The 15,193-nt window shown below is 43.9% G+C and overlaps 1 non-coding gene across 1 annotated transcript; it reads left to right on the top strand.

Annotated features, from left to right (window-relative positions):
• Window positions 1–1,121: 1,121 nt before the first annotated feature.
• Window positions 1,122–1,224, top strand: LOC116530971. Its single transcript, XR_004260195.1, has one exon. It is a non-coding gene; the product is annotated as a U6 spliceosomal RNA (small nuclear RNA).
• The last annotated feature ends 13,969 nt before the right edge of the window (window positions 1,225–15,193 follow it).

Raw genomic sequence — 15,193 nt, 5'->3', positions numbered from 1 at the left:
ACTTTACCACCTGGTCTTTCTCTGGCCTCTTGCTGCCACTTGTAGTATAAGGGCAGCAGGAGGCAGGCTGTTAAAACAGAGGCTGCCCAAGGAGCCCAGAGCAGGGGAAAGCAGCTCACTTCTAAGACATTCTAGCTAACAGCAAATCCAAGAAAATGGCCAACACCTAAAGACATTTAAAAATGTTTTTGGGGTTTTCTGTTTTTGTTTTTTTTTTACACACTTAAGCTAACTCAATATAGGTTTGTTATCCTGGTGACTTGCAGTCTCATTCCAATAACTTTCAAGGGCCAAAATATGGTTAAAATTCACTTAAGGCCAGGCGTAGTGGCTCACGCCTGTAATCCAAGCACGTTGGAGGCCAAGGCGGGCGGATCACCTCAGGTCGGGAGTTCAAAACCAGCCTGACCAACATGGTGAAACCCCGTCTTTACAAAAAAAAAAAAAAAAAAGGGGCCGGGCGCGGTGGCTCAAGCCTGTAATCCCAGCACTTTGGGAGGCCGAGGCGGGTGGATCACGAGGTCAAGAGATCGAGACCATCCTGGTCAACATAGTGAAACCCCGTCTCTACTAAAAATACAAAAAAATTAGCTGGGCATGGTGGTGCGTGCCTGTAATCCCAGCTACTCAGGAGGCTGAGGCAGGAGAATTGCCTGAACCCAGGAGGCGGAGGTTGCGGTGAGCCGAGATCGCGCCATTGCACTCCAGCCTGGGTAACAAGAGTGAAACTCCGTCTCAAAAAAAAAAAAAAAAAAAAACTGACTCAAAATCGGCATCCTTTCAAGGCCTTAGTTTAATAGGTAGGCTTTATCTTTTGTCATTTCTGTACTTTATGGGCTATTTACCTGTCTCATAACCCCTCTAAACATAGACAAAAGACCGCAGATTTAATAGCTTCTCTTCTCATAAAGGGGCACCGATGTTGCATCCAATTGTCGAGATATAACCCTGCTACTCTTTTCCTACCATTAAGCGAGGAACAATTTCAGACTTTCTTAGCTCGTGATCTTGATTGGCAAGTGGCAATAGCTGACTTTATTGGTAATATCAGCTTCCATTTACCAGCCTTGAAGCTCCTGAAATCTTTACAAACTATGCCTGTTAAAATGTATCTATCGTTGTGCTGGCTTCAGCAGCACACTTATTAAATTGGAACGATACAGAGAAGATTAGCATGGCCCCTGCGCAAGGATGACGCAAATTCATGAAGACTTCCATATTTTTTATGCAGCCATAAAAATGGATGAATTCATGTCCTTTGCAGGGACATGGATGAAGCTGGAAACCACCAGTCTCAGCAAACTGACACAAGAACAGAAAACCAAACACCGCATGTGCTCACTCGTAAATGGGTGTTGAACAATGAGAGCACATGGACACAGAGAGGGGAACATCACACACTGGGGCCTGTGAGGGGGCCGGGGGTGGACTAGGGAAGGTATAGCAAGGGGTGGGGGGATTGGGGAGGGATAACATTAGGAGAAATACATAATGCACATGACAGAGTGATGGATGCAGCAAACCACCAAGGCACGTGTATACCTATGTAACAATCCTGCACGTTCTGCACATGTACCCCAGAACTTAAAGTATAATTTTAAAAAAATTTACCAGATCATCTGTGACAATAAACCCTTTAGAAGCAAGAAAAAGAAATTACCTCTAAGCCCTTGCTTCATGCAACTACTGTCTCTACAGCAGGTTCAAAAAAAAACTGAAAAGACAGCAACAGTGTAGCAAGATGCCATGCAAAACTGGCAATACAAAATCCAGGAACATTTTTAAACTACGCAACAGGTGGAGTTAGGTGCCCCAATAATGGCTTTACAAGCTTTTCCTCACCAAGACATAAATAGAGTTAGCATTACTCACTTAGATCTTGCACATGTGAAGGGCATTACTAGTGAATCTTTACCAGCCTCATTTCTTACCGCACAGGAGCTCCTCTGTGCCCATCAGCACCCTCTTTACATCCCCCATATTCGCTCTCATTCTCGGTTACCTGGTCCCTTATCAGAAGGAAACGCTTGAGCTGATGCTCTGGTACAACCACAGATGTGGTTTGCAGACTTTCCTGCATCTTGCCAGCTCAAGTTGATTATGCTTTTTTTCTTTTTTTTTGAGGCGGAGTTTCACTCATGTTACCCAGGCTGGAGTGCAATGGCGCGATCTCGGCTCACCGCAACCTCCGCCTCCTGGGTTCAGGCAATTCTCCTGCCTCAGCCTCCTGGGTAGCTGGGACTACAGGCACGCGCCACCATGCCCAGCTAATTTTTTGTAGTTTTAGTAGAGACGGGGTTTCACCATGTTGACCAGGATGGTCTCGATCTCTTGACCTCGTGATCCACCCCCCTCGGCCTCCCAAAGTGCTGGGATTACAGGCTTGAGCCACCGCGCCCGGCCTGATCATGCTGTTTTTCATCAGAACACTCGCAGTCTTAAACAATAGTTTCATTTAACACTTGCCCAAGCTCGCATGATTATTAAAACTTGTCCTGATTGCCAACGGCATTCTCTCTCTTCTTTTCCTTAGGGCTTGGTGCCAACCCACAGTAGCAGCAGGAGGTGGTATGAAATTATTATAGGAGACAGATTTTGGATGGTACCATAATAGTGAGTGCATGTCATGATCTATTTGTCAAAATCTACAGACTGTACAACACCAACAGTGAACCTTATGTACTTTGAGTGATAACAATGTATCAATGCTGGTCAGGTGCAGTGGCTCACGTCTGTGATCCCAGCACTTTGGGAGGCCCAGGTGGGCGGATTATGAGTTCAGGAGTTCGAGACCAGCCCAGCCAACATAGTGAAACCCTGTATCTACTAGAAATACAGAACTTAGCCTGCCATGGTGGCACACACCTGTAATCCCAACTACTCAGGAGGCTGAGGCAGGAGAATCGCTTGAACCCAGGAGGCAGAGGCTGTGGTGAGTGGAGATCACACCACTGCACTCCAGCCTGGGCAACAGAGCCAGACTCTTTTTTTTTTTTTTTTTTTCTTTTTTTGAGACAAAGTATCAATGTAGATTCATCAGTTACAACAAATAGACCACATGGATGGAAAGTTGAGAATGGGGGAGGCCATGGAGGTGTTGGGGGAGGGCATATGGAAAATCTCTGTACTTTCTGCCTAATTTTGTTCTGAACCTAAAACTGCTCTTAAAAAATTAATCTTTGAAAAAACACCTGACAATAAGGATTGGTGAAGACAAGAATCAAATGGAAAAATGAACTCATACATTAATAGTGGGAATGTTCACTAACAATATTAGTGAGGCTGAGAACACCTATACCGCAAAGTCCCAAAATACTTCTAGGTATGAACCAGTAAAACCTCTTTCACACATTAACAGCAGTGTTATAGCAACATTGTAGTATCTACCAACAGGAGAGTGAAAATAGATTATACAGCAGTGGTAATATGTGAACTAAAGCTACAAATATCAAGCACAAATAAATTGCATAAATATGTTGAGGGCAAAAAAGCAAGCTGTAGAAGAATTATAGTATATAATACTTAAATACATTTCAAAATCAGGCAAAACAGTAATACTATATTTGAAGGATTCTAAAATGTTCAGTTACTGACACACGTGCAAGTGAGAAAAAATACATATTAAAATATGACGCATTGTCAACTGTAAGATGTATTCTGACAACAGAATGTTAAAATGTGTACTGTAGTATGGATGAAATCTGGAAAATGTTGTTCAGAGACATGTGCACTAAAAGTCTACGGAAATATATGGGAATGATATTTTCTAATCCATTATAGTGCTTACCTCTGTAGGAAGAGAGGAACAGAGGGAGGGGTCATATGAGGGAGAGGTTAAAAATAATACAAGGCGGCCTATTATAAAAAGAAAGAGGCTGGATGTGGTGGCTCATGCCTGTAATCTCAGCACTTTTCTGGGTGTGGTGGCGCGCACCTGTAGTCCCAGCTCCTTGGGAAACTGAGGCAGGAGAATCACTTCAACCCAGGAGGCAGAGGTTGCAGTGAGCCCAGATCAGCCACTGCACCCCATTCTCTGGCAACAGAGCAAGACTCTGTCTCTAAATAAATAAATAAATAAATACTTCTGTATGTGTTACTTATATACAAATAATCTCCGAAAAGGTAGATAAGACATATGATCCAGCAAAAGTAAATACCACATCCCTTGTTGGAAGACCTTACCCTTTTAGTCCATGACCCTGTGCAAGCAGTGCCAAATACCACTTTGTCACAATTTAACAGCCCGGTGTGGCTGGCCAGAAAGGCCTCCAGGCATGGAAGCTGACCAAAGACCATCACAAGCTGATTGCCAAGATCTCATCCTTGGCCCCTGCGGTGTTAGCTATTACCACCATTACCAAGACAGTAGAGGAACCTACTGGAGACTGATAAGCAGCACGCGGTCACGCCATCTCACCAACCTGGTGATGGTATCACAGTCACATGGCCCGTCGCAATCCTGCCTGAGACACACACGGTAACGCATGCACAGTGCCCCCACAAACAAGCTATTCCAGATGCACAGATGCAAACCTCATAGCAACACAAGACAAAAGACGCACACACGCTCTCGTGAGCAGGCTCGGAACAGGCACCGGCAGGCGCACGCGCAGACCCGCTAAGTGCGCAGACACGCCAAGGCAGACACCCGCGAACACCCATAGGCAACCCCAGACAGAGACGGTCCTACAGCTCCCGGCCGGCACAGGCTGGCCTCTATGGAGAATGCAACCGCCCTACCTGGTTCTCCTGGGTACAAGCAGCACCGCCTCGCAAGTCTTCATTCACCCTGGGAACACGGGGACCGCAGCTCCAGGGGCAGGACTGGCCCGCAATGGCCTCTGGGAAATTAAACAGGGGAAAGGCGGGAAACGGTCGTCGCGAAGGGTTATGGGGCTGGTAGTTCAGAGGGCGAGGAATGTGCTCCCAATGATGCAAACCGCGTGCAGGCCCAGATACTTACTAGAGCCACAGCCCCGCGCCATCCCAGGGTTCAGCTGGAAGAACTAAGGCCCCAACCGCTGCCCCTGCCCCGGGAAAGAGTAATGTGGGGAGAGGAGGAGCCGAGCGGAGGGAGGAAGGGAGGGTTCTAAGGAGCTCCTGCCCACCAGCTCAGCTGAAGGTGCTGCTGTCAGGAAGCCGGAGAAGTGGAGGCTACACCTGGGAGAGGAACGCTCTGAGGATGCACGTCCAAGGGAACCAACAAGCCAAGAAGTCAGACCTGTAATTCACCTTAATTTGGGCAGCTCACTGCATCATAACGGTGCTCAGAGGCCGGAAGATAAACCGGGGAGGCTGTTTTCCCGGTGTCCTAAGCCCCATCCAGAGCAGGAGAAAGAGACCGTGAGGACGGAGGGAACAACGATGAAAATGTCTCTTTGGAGGAGGTGGAACTCCTGATTCCCAGCTAGGAAGGGAAGTCTTCAGAGAGCTCTATTAGGACAACCCATGATGCAAGTAGTCTTTCATGGGTGTCGGGACCCTGGGCATTTAGTGCAGAGGGCATATTTGGGGATTTCCAGCACCAGGGCTCACCAACCTTTATCGCATGTGCTACCCAAGGCAAGGCAATGGTTTCCTATGGCCAATATATGCTCAAATTTTCTGCAAGAGTTGGGGTATTTGACCTTTATCTTTGAGACCAGAATAAGCCAACTACCTGGATGATATGGAGGAAAGGATTCTCCACTTGATGGCAGTGAGAAGGAAGGGTCAGCAAAAGGGGCCAAGAACAAATGGTCCAGGTCACAGTCCTTCCCAGCCTTCACTATGGCACAACCAGAAAATGGTAATATTTGTATGCCACACTGTAGTTGTAAAATTAGAGTATAGGTTAAGCTGATACAGCAAAGGTCCTAAAATACATATTAAGTGACCTGAATACCATGTTTATTTCTGCCTCGTTTAAGAGTCTCAAGCTGAGCAGTCCAGGGCTGGTGGGATAGCTCTGCCTTCCAGCATGAGTACTATCCGTCTTTGGGGCAAAGGAGGATGTTAAAATTCTCAGTGTCTCCCAGCCAGTAGGGCCGGAGAGGGCAGAGGAAGCAGGCACAGTGCTTTCTAGGGTTGCAGTCCAGAAATGATGCTCATCCCTTTTGCTCACATTTGTCAAACTGCACTGCATAAAAATGAGAAACTGTTGTGCATCACAGGACATTATGAAGACAGTCAAAAGATAGCCTAAAGAATGAAGGAAGGCCGGGCGCGGTGGCTCACACCTGTAATCCCAGCACTTTGGGAGGCCGAGGCAGGCAGATCACGAGGTCAAGAGATCAAGACCATCCTGGCCAACATGGTGAAACCCCATCTCTACTAAAAATATGAAAATTAACTGGGCGTGGTGGCACGAACCTGTAGTCCCAGCTACTCGGGAGGCTGAGGCAGGAGAATCGCTTGAGACTGGGAGGCAGAGGTTGCAGTGAGCCAGGATCGTGCCATTGCACTCCAGCCTGGCAACAGAGCGAGGCTTCATCTCAAAAAAAAAAAAAGAATAAAGGAAAATATTTGCAAATCAGGTATAGGATAAGGGTCTATTATCTAATACATATTAAGATTTCTTTGTGACTTAACAGTGAAAAGACAAAAAAACAAATTAAACTTTGGGTAAAAGACATGAGTAGACATCTAGCCAAAGAAGATACGCAAATGACCAATAAGCATATGAAAAGATGTTTGACATCACTAGTCATTAGTGAAATGTAAATGAAAACCACAGTAAGGTGCCACTTCACATCTACTAGAATGGCAGTAATCAAAGAAGGAACAGTGTTAGTGAGGATGCGAAGATACTGGAAAACTGGTACATTGTTGATGGGAATGTAAAATAGTTCAGCCACTGTAGAAAATGATTTGGCAGTTCCTCAGAAAGTTAAACAGTGAACTACCATACGACTTAATGATTCTAACCCTAAGTATATACCCAAAAGAACTGAAAACAAGAACATGCACACACATATTCATAGCTGCACTATTTACAATAGCCAAAAGGTGGAAATAACCCAGATGTCATTCAACAGATGAATAAAGTTACCAGGTTACCAAATAAAGGAAAGTTACCAAATAGACAAAATTACCAGTTGTGGTAATTCATACAATGGAATATTATTCGGCCATAAAAAAAAAAAAAATAACAAAGTGGCTGGGTGCAGTGGCTCATGCCTGTAATCCCAACATTTTGGGAGGCCAAGGTGGGTGGATCACAAGGTCAGGAGTTTGAGACCAGCCTGATCAACATGGTGAAACCCCGTCTCTAAACACAAAAATTAGCTGGGCGTGGTGGTGTGTGCCTGTAGTCCCAGCTACTCAGGAGGCTGAGACACAAGAATCTCTTGAACCCAGGAGGCCGAGGTTGCAGTGAGCCAAGATCGTGCCACTGCACTCTAGCCTGGGTGACAAAGCAAGACTCTGTCTCAATTAAAAAAAAGAGAGAATTGCTTGAACCTGGGAGCCAGAGGTTGCAGTGAGCTGAGGCTGTGCCTGGGCTACAGAGCGGACTCCGTCTAAAAAAAAAAAGAAGAAGAAAAAAGCACGGATAATGCCACAACATGGATGAAGCTGCAAAATATTATGCTAAAGAAGGTAGATACAGAAGGTTTCATATGGCATGATACAATTTATACGAAATATCTAAATTTTTTAAAAAGCCATAGAGATAGAACACAGATTAGTAGTTACTAGGGAACAGAGGAAGGAAAGAATGGGGGAGAAACTGCTTAATCGAAAAGCAGTTTTCCTTTGGAATGATGGAAACGTTTTGGAATTAGAGGTAGCTCTTGCACAACACTGGGAATGTACTAAATGCCACTGAACTGTTCACTTTAAAATGATTACTTTCATAATATGTGATTTTTACTCAATAAATTTATTTAAAAAGTGTAAATGGTCTAAACATGCCAATTAAACAGATTTTCAGGCTAAATTGTTAAAAAGCACCCAACTGTATGATGCCTATGAGAAACCCATTTTAAATATAGAGAAGACGGTCAGGCATGGTGGCTCACACCTGTAATCTCAGCACTTTGGGGGGCTAGGGTGGGTGGATCAGCTGAGGTCAGTAGTTCGAGACCAGCCTGGCCAACATAGTGAAACCCTGTCTCTACTAAAAATACAAAAATTAGCCAGGTGTGGTCGTGTGCACCTTTAATCTCAGCTACTCAGGAGGCTGAGACACGAGAATCTCTTGAACCCAGGAGGCCGAGGTTGCAGTGAGCCAAGATCGTGCCACTGCACTCTAGCCTGAGCGACAGAGCAAGACTCTGTCTCAATAAAAAAAAAAAAAAAGAAAGAAAGAAAGAAAAAGGAAAAAAAAAGAAAACTATTGAAGGAGCTGCATGGCTTCTCTTAATTGCTTTTAGTAAAATGTGAGAAAAGGGGAAAAAAGCAAAGACGTAATTTATAGTTAAACGTGAAGCAGAATATAAAGATCTGAAAAATTTTCAGCTTGGCCATATGAAGAATAAAAAAGGGTATTTAGATGAGAAAACCAAGGGTGTGGCCAACTAGCTTTTTGATAAGATTAGTATGGCTAGGCCGGGCGCGGTGGCTCACGCCTGTAATCCCAGCACTTTGGGAGGCCGAGGCGGGTGGATCACGAGGTCAAGAGATCGAGACCATCCTGGTCAACATAGTGAAACCCCGTCTCTACTAAAAATACAAAAAAATCAGCTGGGCATGGTGGCGCATGCCTGTAATCCCAGCTACTCAGGAGGCTGAGGCAGGAGAATTGCCTGAACCCAGGACGTGGAGGTTGCGGTGAGCCGAGATTGCGCCATTGCACTCCAGCCTGGGCAACAAGAGCGAAACTCCGTCTCAAAAAAAAAAAAAAAAAAAAAAAAAGATTAGTATGGCTAGAAGGTGCTGTTCATCAAAATAGTGGGAGAATGACCCTAGAGACATTTTAGAGATCTCTGAGGTTGCCATACCCACCAAAGGCCCAGAGTAGCAGGGCTTTGAGGGCAGAAAGGTTTTGAGAGAGAGGCCCAGGGTGCCCATGGGACCCCGAGGCTCACTGCCCAGGGCTGCCTCAGGTCTCTGCTCCCTGCATTCCAGCACAGCACTCCTCAGCTGCCTCTGTTGTGGCTCAAGCTGGCCCAGGATGTGTCTCTGGTTGCTGCTCCAGAGGGCACAGCGGTGAGCTTTGCTAATGGCCACATGGTGCTATTTCTGCAGGTGTGTGGTGCAAGAGCCATAGAGGCATGGCTTCCTCCACTTAGATTTTAAAGTATGTCTTGGCCAGGCTAAGTGGCTCACGCCTGTAATCCCAGCAATTTGGGAGGCCAAGGAGGGTGGATCACAAGGTCAGGAGCTCGAGACCAACCTGAACAACAGGGTGAAACCCTGTTTCCACTAAAAATAGAAAAATTAGCCAGGCCTGGTGGCACGTGCCTGTAATCCCAGCTACTCAGAAGGGTGAGGCAGGAGAATTGCTTGAACCCGCTAGGCAGAGGTTGCAGTGAGCTGAGATCCTGCCACTGCACTCCACCCTGGGAAACACAGTGAGACTCTGTCTCCAAAAATAATTTTTTAAAAAGGAATGTCTTGGACAGCCTCAGGGCCACTACAGAGAGTCTCCACTATGGCAACTCCTAGTGGAGTCCTGCAGGTGGGGGGAAGCCTTCAAGACCCCAGATGGTAGAGCCACCTGTGTGCATCACCAGCCTGGAAAAGCTGCAAGCATCCAACTTCAACATGTGAGAGCTGAAGACTGGGCTGCACCCAGCAAAGCCATGGAGGTGGGACTGCTCCAGGATTTGGGGGCCCAGCTCCTTCCCTGGTGTGTGGAAGGTAGGACTTGAAGTCAAAGATTATTCTCAAGCCTAAAGATTTAATACTGTTGGCCCTTTTATGGTTTGGATTTTGTTGAGACCTATTACATTTTTCTTCTTTCCTATTTCTCCTTTGGAATCAATGTCTACCTTATGTCATTGTATTTTGAAAGCACATTACTTGTTTGATTTCATAGGCTTACAGCTGGAGGTAGATTTGCCTCAGAATGAATTGTGCCTTGAGACTTACCTAGATCTGATTTGGATGAGACTCTGGACTTTAGCCTTTTGAGATGATGATGGAATGAGTTAAGATTTGGGGGCTATTAAGATGGAATCAATGCATTTTTCATGTGAGAAAAACAAGAATTTGGGGGGGCTACAGGTGGCATGCTATGGTTTGAATGTGTGTGTCCCCCCAAAATTCATAGGTTAAAGTCTTATCTCCAATGTTACAGTATTAAGGGGTGGGGCCTTTAAGAGGTAATTAAGTCATGAGGGCAAAGTCCTCATGGATGGGATTAGAACTCATATACTTTAAAAATAAACATGATAGGCCGGGCGCGGTGGCTCAAGCCTGTAATCCCAGCACTTTGGGAGGCCGAGGCGGGTGGATCATGAGGTCAAGAGATCGAGATCATCCTGGTCAACATGGTGAAACCCTGTCTCTACTAAAAATACAAAAATTAGCTGGGCATGGTGGCGCACGCCTGTAGTCCCAGCTACTCGGGAGGCTGAGGCAGGAGAATTGCTTGAACCCAGGAGGCGGAGGTTGCGGTGAGCCGAGATCGCGCCATTGCACTCCAGCCTGGGTAACAAGAGCGAAACTCCGTCTCAAAAATAAATAAATAAATAAAATAAAATAAACATGATAGTTATGAAAATTGATCACATATGAGGCAGTAAAGGAAGCCTCATTCAGTTCCAGAGAATAAATGCAAACATCTGACTATCCAGCAATAGCATTAGAAAAAGATAACAAAAAGCCAAGGCTTTTGAATTAAAAAAGAATACAAAAATTACAAAACATGAAAATGAATAGCAATGAAAACATCACATGCCAAAATTGTGGGACATAGCTTATATAGTATTTAGAGGAAATTATAGCTTTAAATAGTATTTATCAAGAAAAAATAAAAATCGGCTGGGCACGGTGGCTCAAGCCTGTAATCCCAGCACTTTGGGAGGCCGAGGCGGGTGGATCACGAGGTCAAGAGATCGAGACCATCCTGGTCAACATGGTGAAACCCCGTCTCTACTAAAAATACAAAAATCAGCTGGGCATGGTGGCGCGTGCCTGTAATCCCAGCTACTCAGGAGGCTGAGGCAGGAGACTTGCCTGAACCCGGGAGGCAGAGGTTGTGGTGAGCCGAGATTCCACCATTGCACTTCAGCCTGGGTAACAAGAGCGAAACTCCGTCTCAAAAAAAATAAAATAAAATAAAAAATAAAAATCAAATAAAAATCAAATTCTCAATTTCAAAGTGTGGAATAGGAAGAACACAGCACACTCAAAGAAAGGAAAAAGAAATTATAAAGATAAAGAAATCAATAAAATAGAGAATTAGAAAGAAAAGGATAACAAAACTGCGATAGGGCTTTGAAAAGACCAATAATCAATGAGCAGCATCAACATCATCTGTTTTGTTTTTTTTTGGGGTTTTTTTTTTTTGAGACAGAGTTTCGCTCTTGTTACCCAGGCTGGAGTGCAATGGCGCAATCTCAGCTCACCGCAACCTCCGCCTCCTGGGTTCAGGCAATTCTCCTGCTTCAGCCTCCAGAGTAGCTGGGATTACAGGTACGTGCCACCATGCCCAGCTAATTTTCTGTATTTTTAGTAGAGACGGGGTTTCACCATGTTGACCAGGATGGTCTCGATCTCTTGACCTCGTGATCCACCCGCCTCGGCCTCCCAAAGTGCTGGGATTACAGGCGTGAGCCACCGCGCCTGGCCCATCAACCTCTGTTAAGGTTGATATTCAAAAAATGAGCAAACATTCAAATAAGAAAATGAAAAAGACGAAATAAGAAACATGAAGTTAAAATAATGAAAAATATTATAAAGGACTATTTGTAAGAAAAGTTGATAACCTAAGTTCAAATTAACATTTGAATAAACCTAATAAACTGAAGTCATATATAGAGAAACTCCTTCTGGGAAAAAAAAGTATCAAGGCCAGATGGATTTATAACTAAGTCTTAACATTTATGAATGGATTTGATAGATTATTTGATAAGGGATAAACAGGGTAAGAATAAACAGCCCAGGCCATGCGAGGTGGCTCACGCCTGTAATCCCATCACTTTGGGAGGCCGAGGTGGATGCATCACCTGAGGATGGCAGTTCAAGACCAGCCTGACCAATATGGAGAAACTCCATGTCTACTAAAAATACAAAATTAGCCAGTCATGGTGGCACATGCCTGTAATCCCAACTACTCGGGAGCCTGAGGCAGGAGAATCGCTTGAACCCAGGAGGCAGAGGTTGCAGCGAGCCGAGATCATGCTGAGATCACACCACTGCATTCCAGCCTAGGCAACAAGAGTGAAACTCCATCTCAAAAAAATATATATAAGAAGAAAAAACACTTCATTGAAAGGGTCCAGGTGAGTGACAAGTATACAGGGATGTGCTCTAATTCGCCAGTAGTCCGTAATAATGCAAGCTAACACATTTCAAGAACAAGCATTTGCAAGGATGTAGAAGAGGTGCTGCTGGAGAGAATGAAAACAGTTGGAGCCATTCTAGAGAGCAATCTAGTTTTCCTGGTAAAATTAACTGTACAAAAACTCTTTATCCCACTAGCCAACTGCTGGGCAAATAGTCTAATCTAGTTCAGGTCCACAAGAATACATCCCAGAGTATTCTTTGTGGCAGCCAGGAGTTGTACCCATCACTGCAGGAACAGATAAGTAGAATGGAGTAAATATACAGGATGAATTACTACACAAATGTTAGAAGTGATGAATAGCATTAGAGCACTGTGCACAGAGAAATGTGAAAAATCTAAAAATCAATTCTCACTAGAAAAAAAAACGAATTTGTGGCGTAGTACCATTAGTGTAAATTTTAAACATACATATGACCTATCTGGTAGGGAATACACATTCATTTAAGAATGCATATCAAACAAACCTGTATGTGCCTATGAAGAATAGGAACGGGACGTATAGAGGGGGGACAAACCAAGAAATTAGTGTCACAGTAAATTGCTTTGATAATGTACTACGAATTGAAGTATGAAAAAAATCAATGGAAAATGAAAAAAAAGAAAAGAAAAAAAAAAACAAGAGTCATGCCTGTTTTTTTTTTTTTTCCTGGCCTCTGTTAATAAAAGTCAGTATCCTGGCTGGACACCTATAATCCCAGCACTTTGGGAGGCCGAGGTGGGTGGATCACCTGAGGTCAGGAGTTCAACACCAGCTTGGCCAACATGGTGAAACCCCACCTCTGCTAAAAATATAAAAATTAGCTGTTAGCCGGGCACGGTAGCAGGTACCTAGAATCCCGGCTACTCAGGAGGCTGAGGCAGGAGAATCACTTGAACCCAGGAGGCAGAGGCTGCAGTGAGCTGAGATTGCACCATTGCACTCCAGCCTGAGCAACAAGAGCAAAACTCCATCTTAAAAAAAAAAAAAAAATCCAAACAGAGGGAGTGCTGAGAGACGATCTAGAGCTGCAGTTACCACTCCAGGATCAGAAAGATGGGCTGCGGCCACTGCTGTTTGGAACTCAACACATGTATGGAGGGGCTGAATTCACAATTCTGTCCCCCAGGAGTAGCTGGCTTTCAGGGACACATCCAACTCCTTGTGACTGATTTTATGATTAATAATAACCCCATTGTTAACTATCTACAAATGTTACATTCTTTCAATTAATCCTCACAAAAATTCGAAAGGCTAGAATTATTATTTGTTTTACAGATAACTAAACTGAGCCTGAATCACTTCTTCAAGTTCTCCTAACGAAGAGTTGACATCCATATGTAGATGTAACTCCAAAGTCCCCTACTTGTCCCAATGTCAAAAGAGCAGATCCTTTCACTACTTTTTCTGGAAGAATACATGAGGAATTACTGTGTAAATGCCTGTCTGAGAAAGCTATCCAGGAAGGTGACTTATTCCCATTAGTGAAGTATCGTCACCTCATGGCTTCCAGGAATCCACTTTTCTCCACTGTCCAATTCATTACCTCCCTGTCTTGAGTTTTGTGAACAAAGCTGAAAATCTTGGTAGGGTATAACAAAATATATTGAGAAAGAACTAGAAATCAGCATGAAACCATGTTCTATAAAGGAAACATTTTCCCCCCAGCGATCTCTAAAAGGGACTCAATCATAATGGCTGCAATTTTGTCCAAAATACATGTGCTGGAGGGAGCAGGGAGTTTGCTTAAAGTAATCCCTAGTGGCTAAATTGTGTCAATTAAGCATCAATATTAAATACCTTATAATTAAGTGAAATTTGCCTAGATTGTAAAAGGCCATAAATTCATCTGAGTCAAATGTGTTAAAATGTAACACACAAATATGTAGACATGATAGATGAAAATAAGTATAAAGTGTAAATTTATATATACCAACGTAAAGTTATATACATTCCCAATAGTTATAAAGGCATATAAATATGTCTATAGGTGTGTATATGTAGTTTGGATAGATGGAAGGATAGGTAGGCAGGTAGACAGACGGACAGAGATCTTCTCTCTCTCAGGTCTTCACTCAAAAGTTAACTTCAGAAGGGGCCTTCCCTGGCTCCCCACCCCTTCCTTCATCTTTTTCTCCTTAGAATTTACTCACTTATATATTTTACTTACACATCTTTTTCATTGTCTTCCTCATTAGAAATTAGCTCTCTGAAGGCAGAAATTTTTTGTCTGTTTGGTTCACTGCTGTATCTCCATTGCTTAGATTAGAACAAAGCCTGGCACACACTAGGCACTTAATACAAAAAATTTAAATGAAATATGCATCTTCAGATAACACATACACACACATAAACAGAAATCTCCAGATGGTACTAATAACAATCAAATATTAATAAAGCATAAATTTTCACTAATGCTAAGAGATCAGGTCAATCGATCACAAGACAATGGGTTGTAGAGTGGAAGACAAAATTTAGCACCTCATTGTAAGGAGAAACATTGCAAAATACAAAAACTTATGCTAAAGACATGGGTATAAAAGATTTTATCAACATTACAAGCGAAGTTTAACCATATAAACAGAGAATGAACCAGTGCCTTAGGTTTTTGTCACTCTAGAGGATGAAATCAGGTGCCATACTTAGATCAAAAATCAATTAGTAACTGGGCACAGTGGCTCACCCCTGTAATCTCAGCACTTTGGGAGGCCTCTAATTCCATGAGGCCGAGGTGGACAAATCACTTCAGGCCAGTTCAAGACGAGCCTGGGCAACATGGC

This window comes from Sapajus apella, unplaced genomic scaffold (assembly GCF_009761245.1).
Source record: "Sapajus apella isolate SASKATOON/1434 unplaced genomic scaffold, GSC_monkey_1.0 scaffold68, whole genome shotgun sequence".
Lineage (NCBI taxonomy): Eukaryota > Metazoa > Chordata > Mammalia > Primates > Cebidae > Sapajus > Sapajus apella.
The sequence above is the reverse complement of the archived record's forward strand: the minus strand, read 5'-3'. Positions and strand labels throughout refer to the sequence as shown.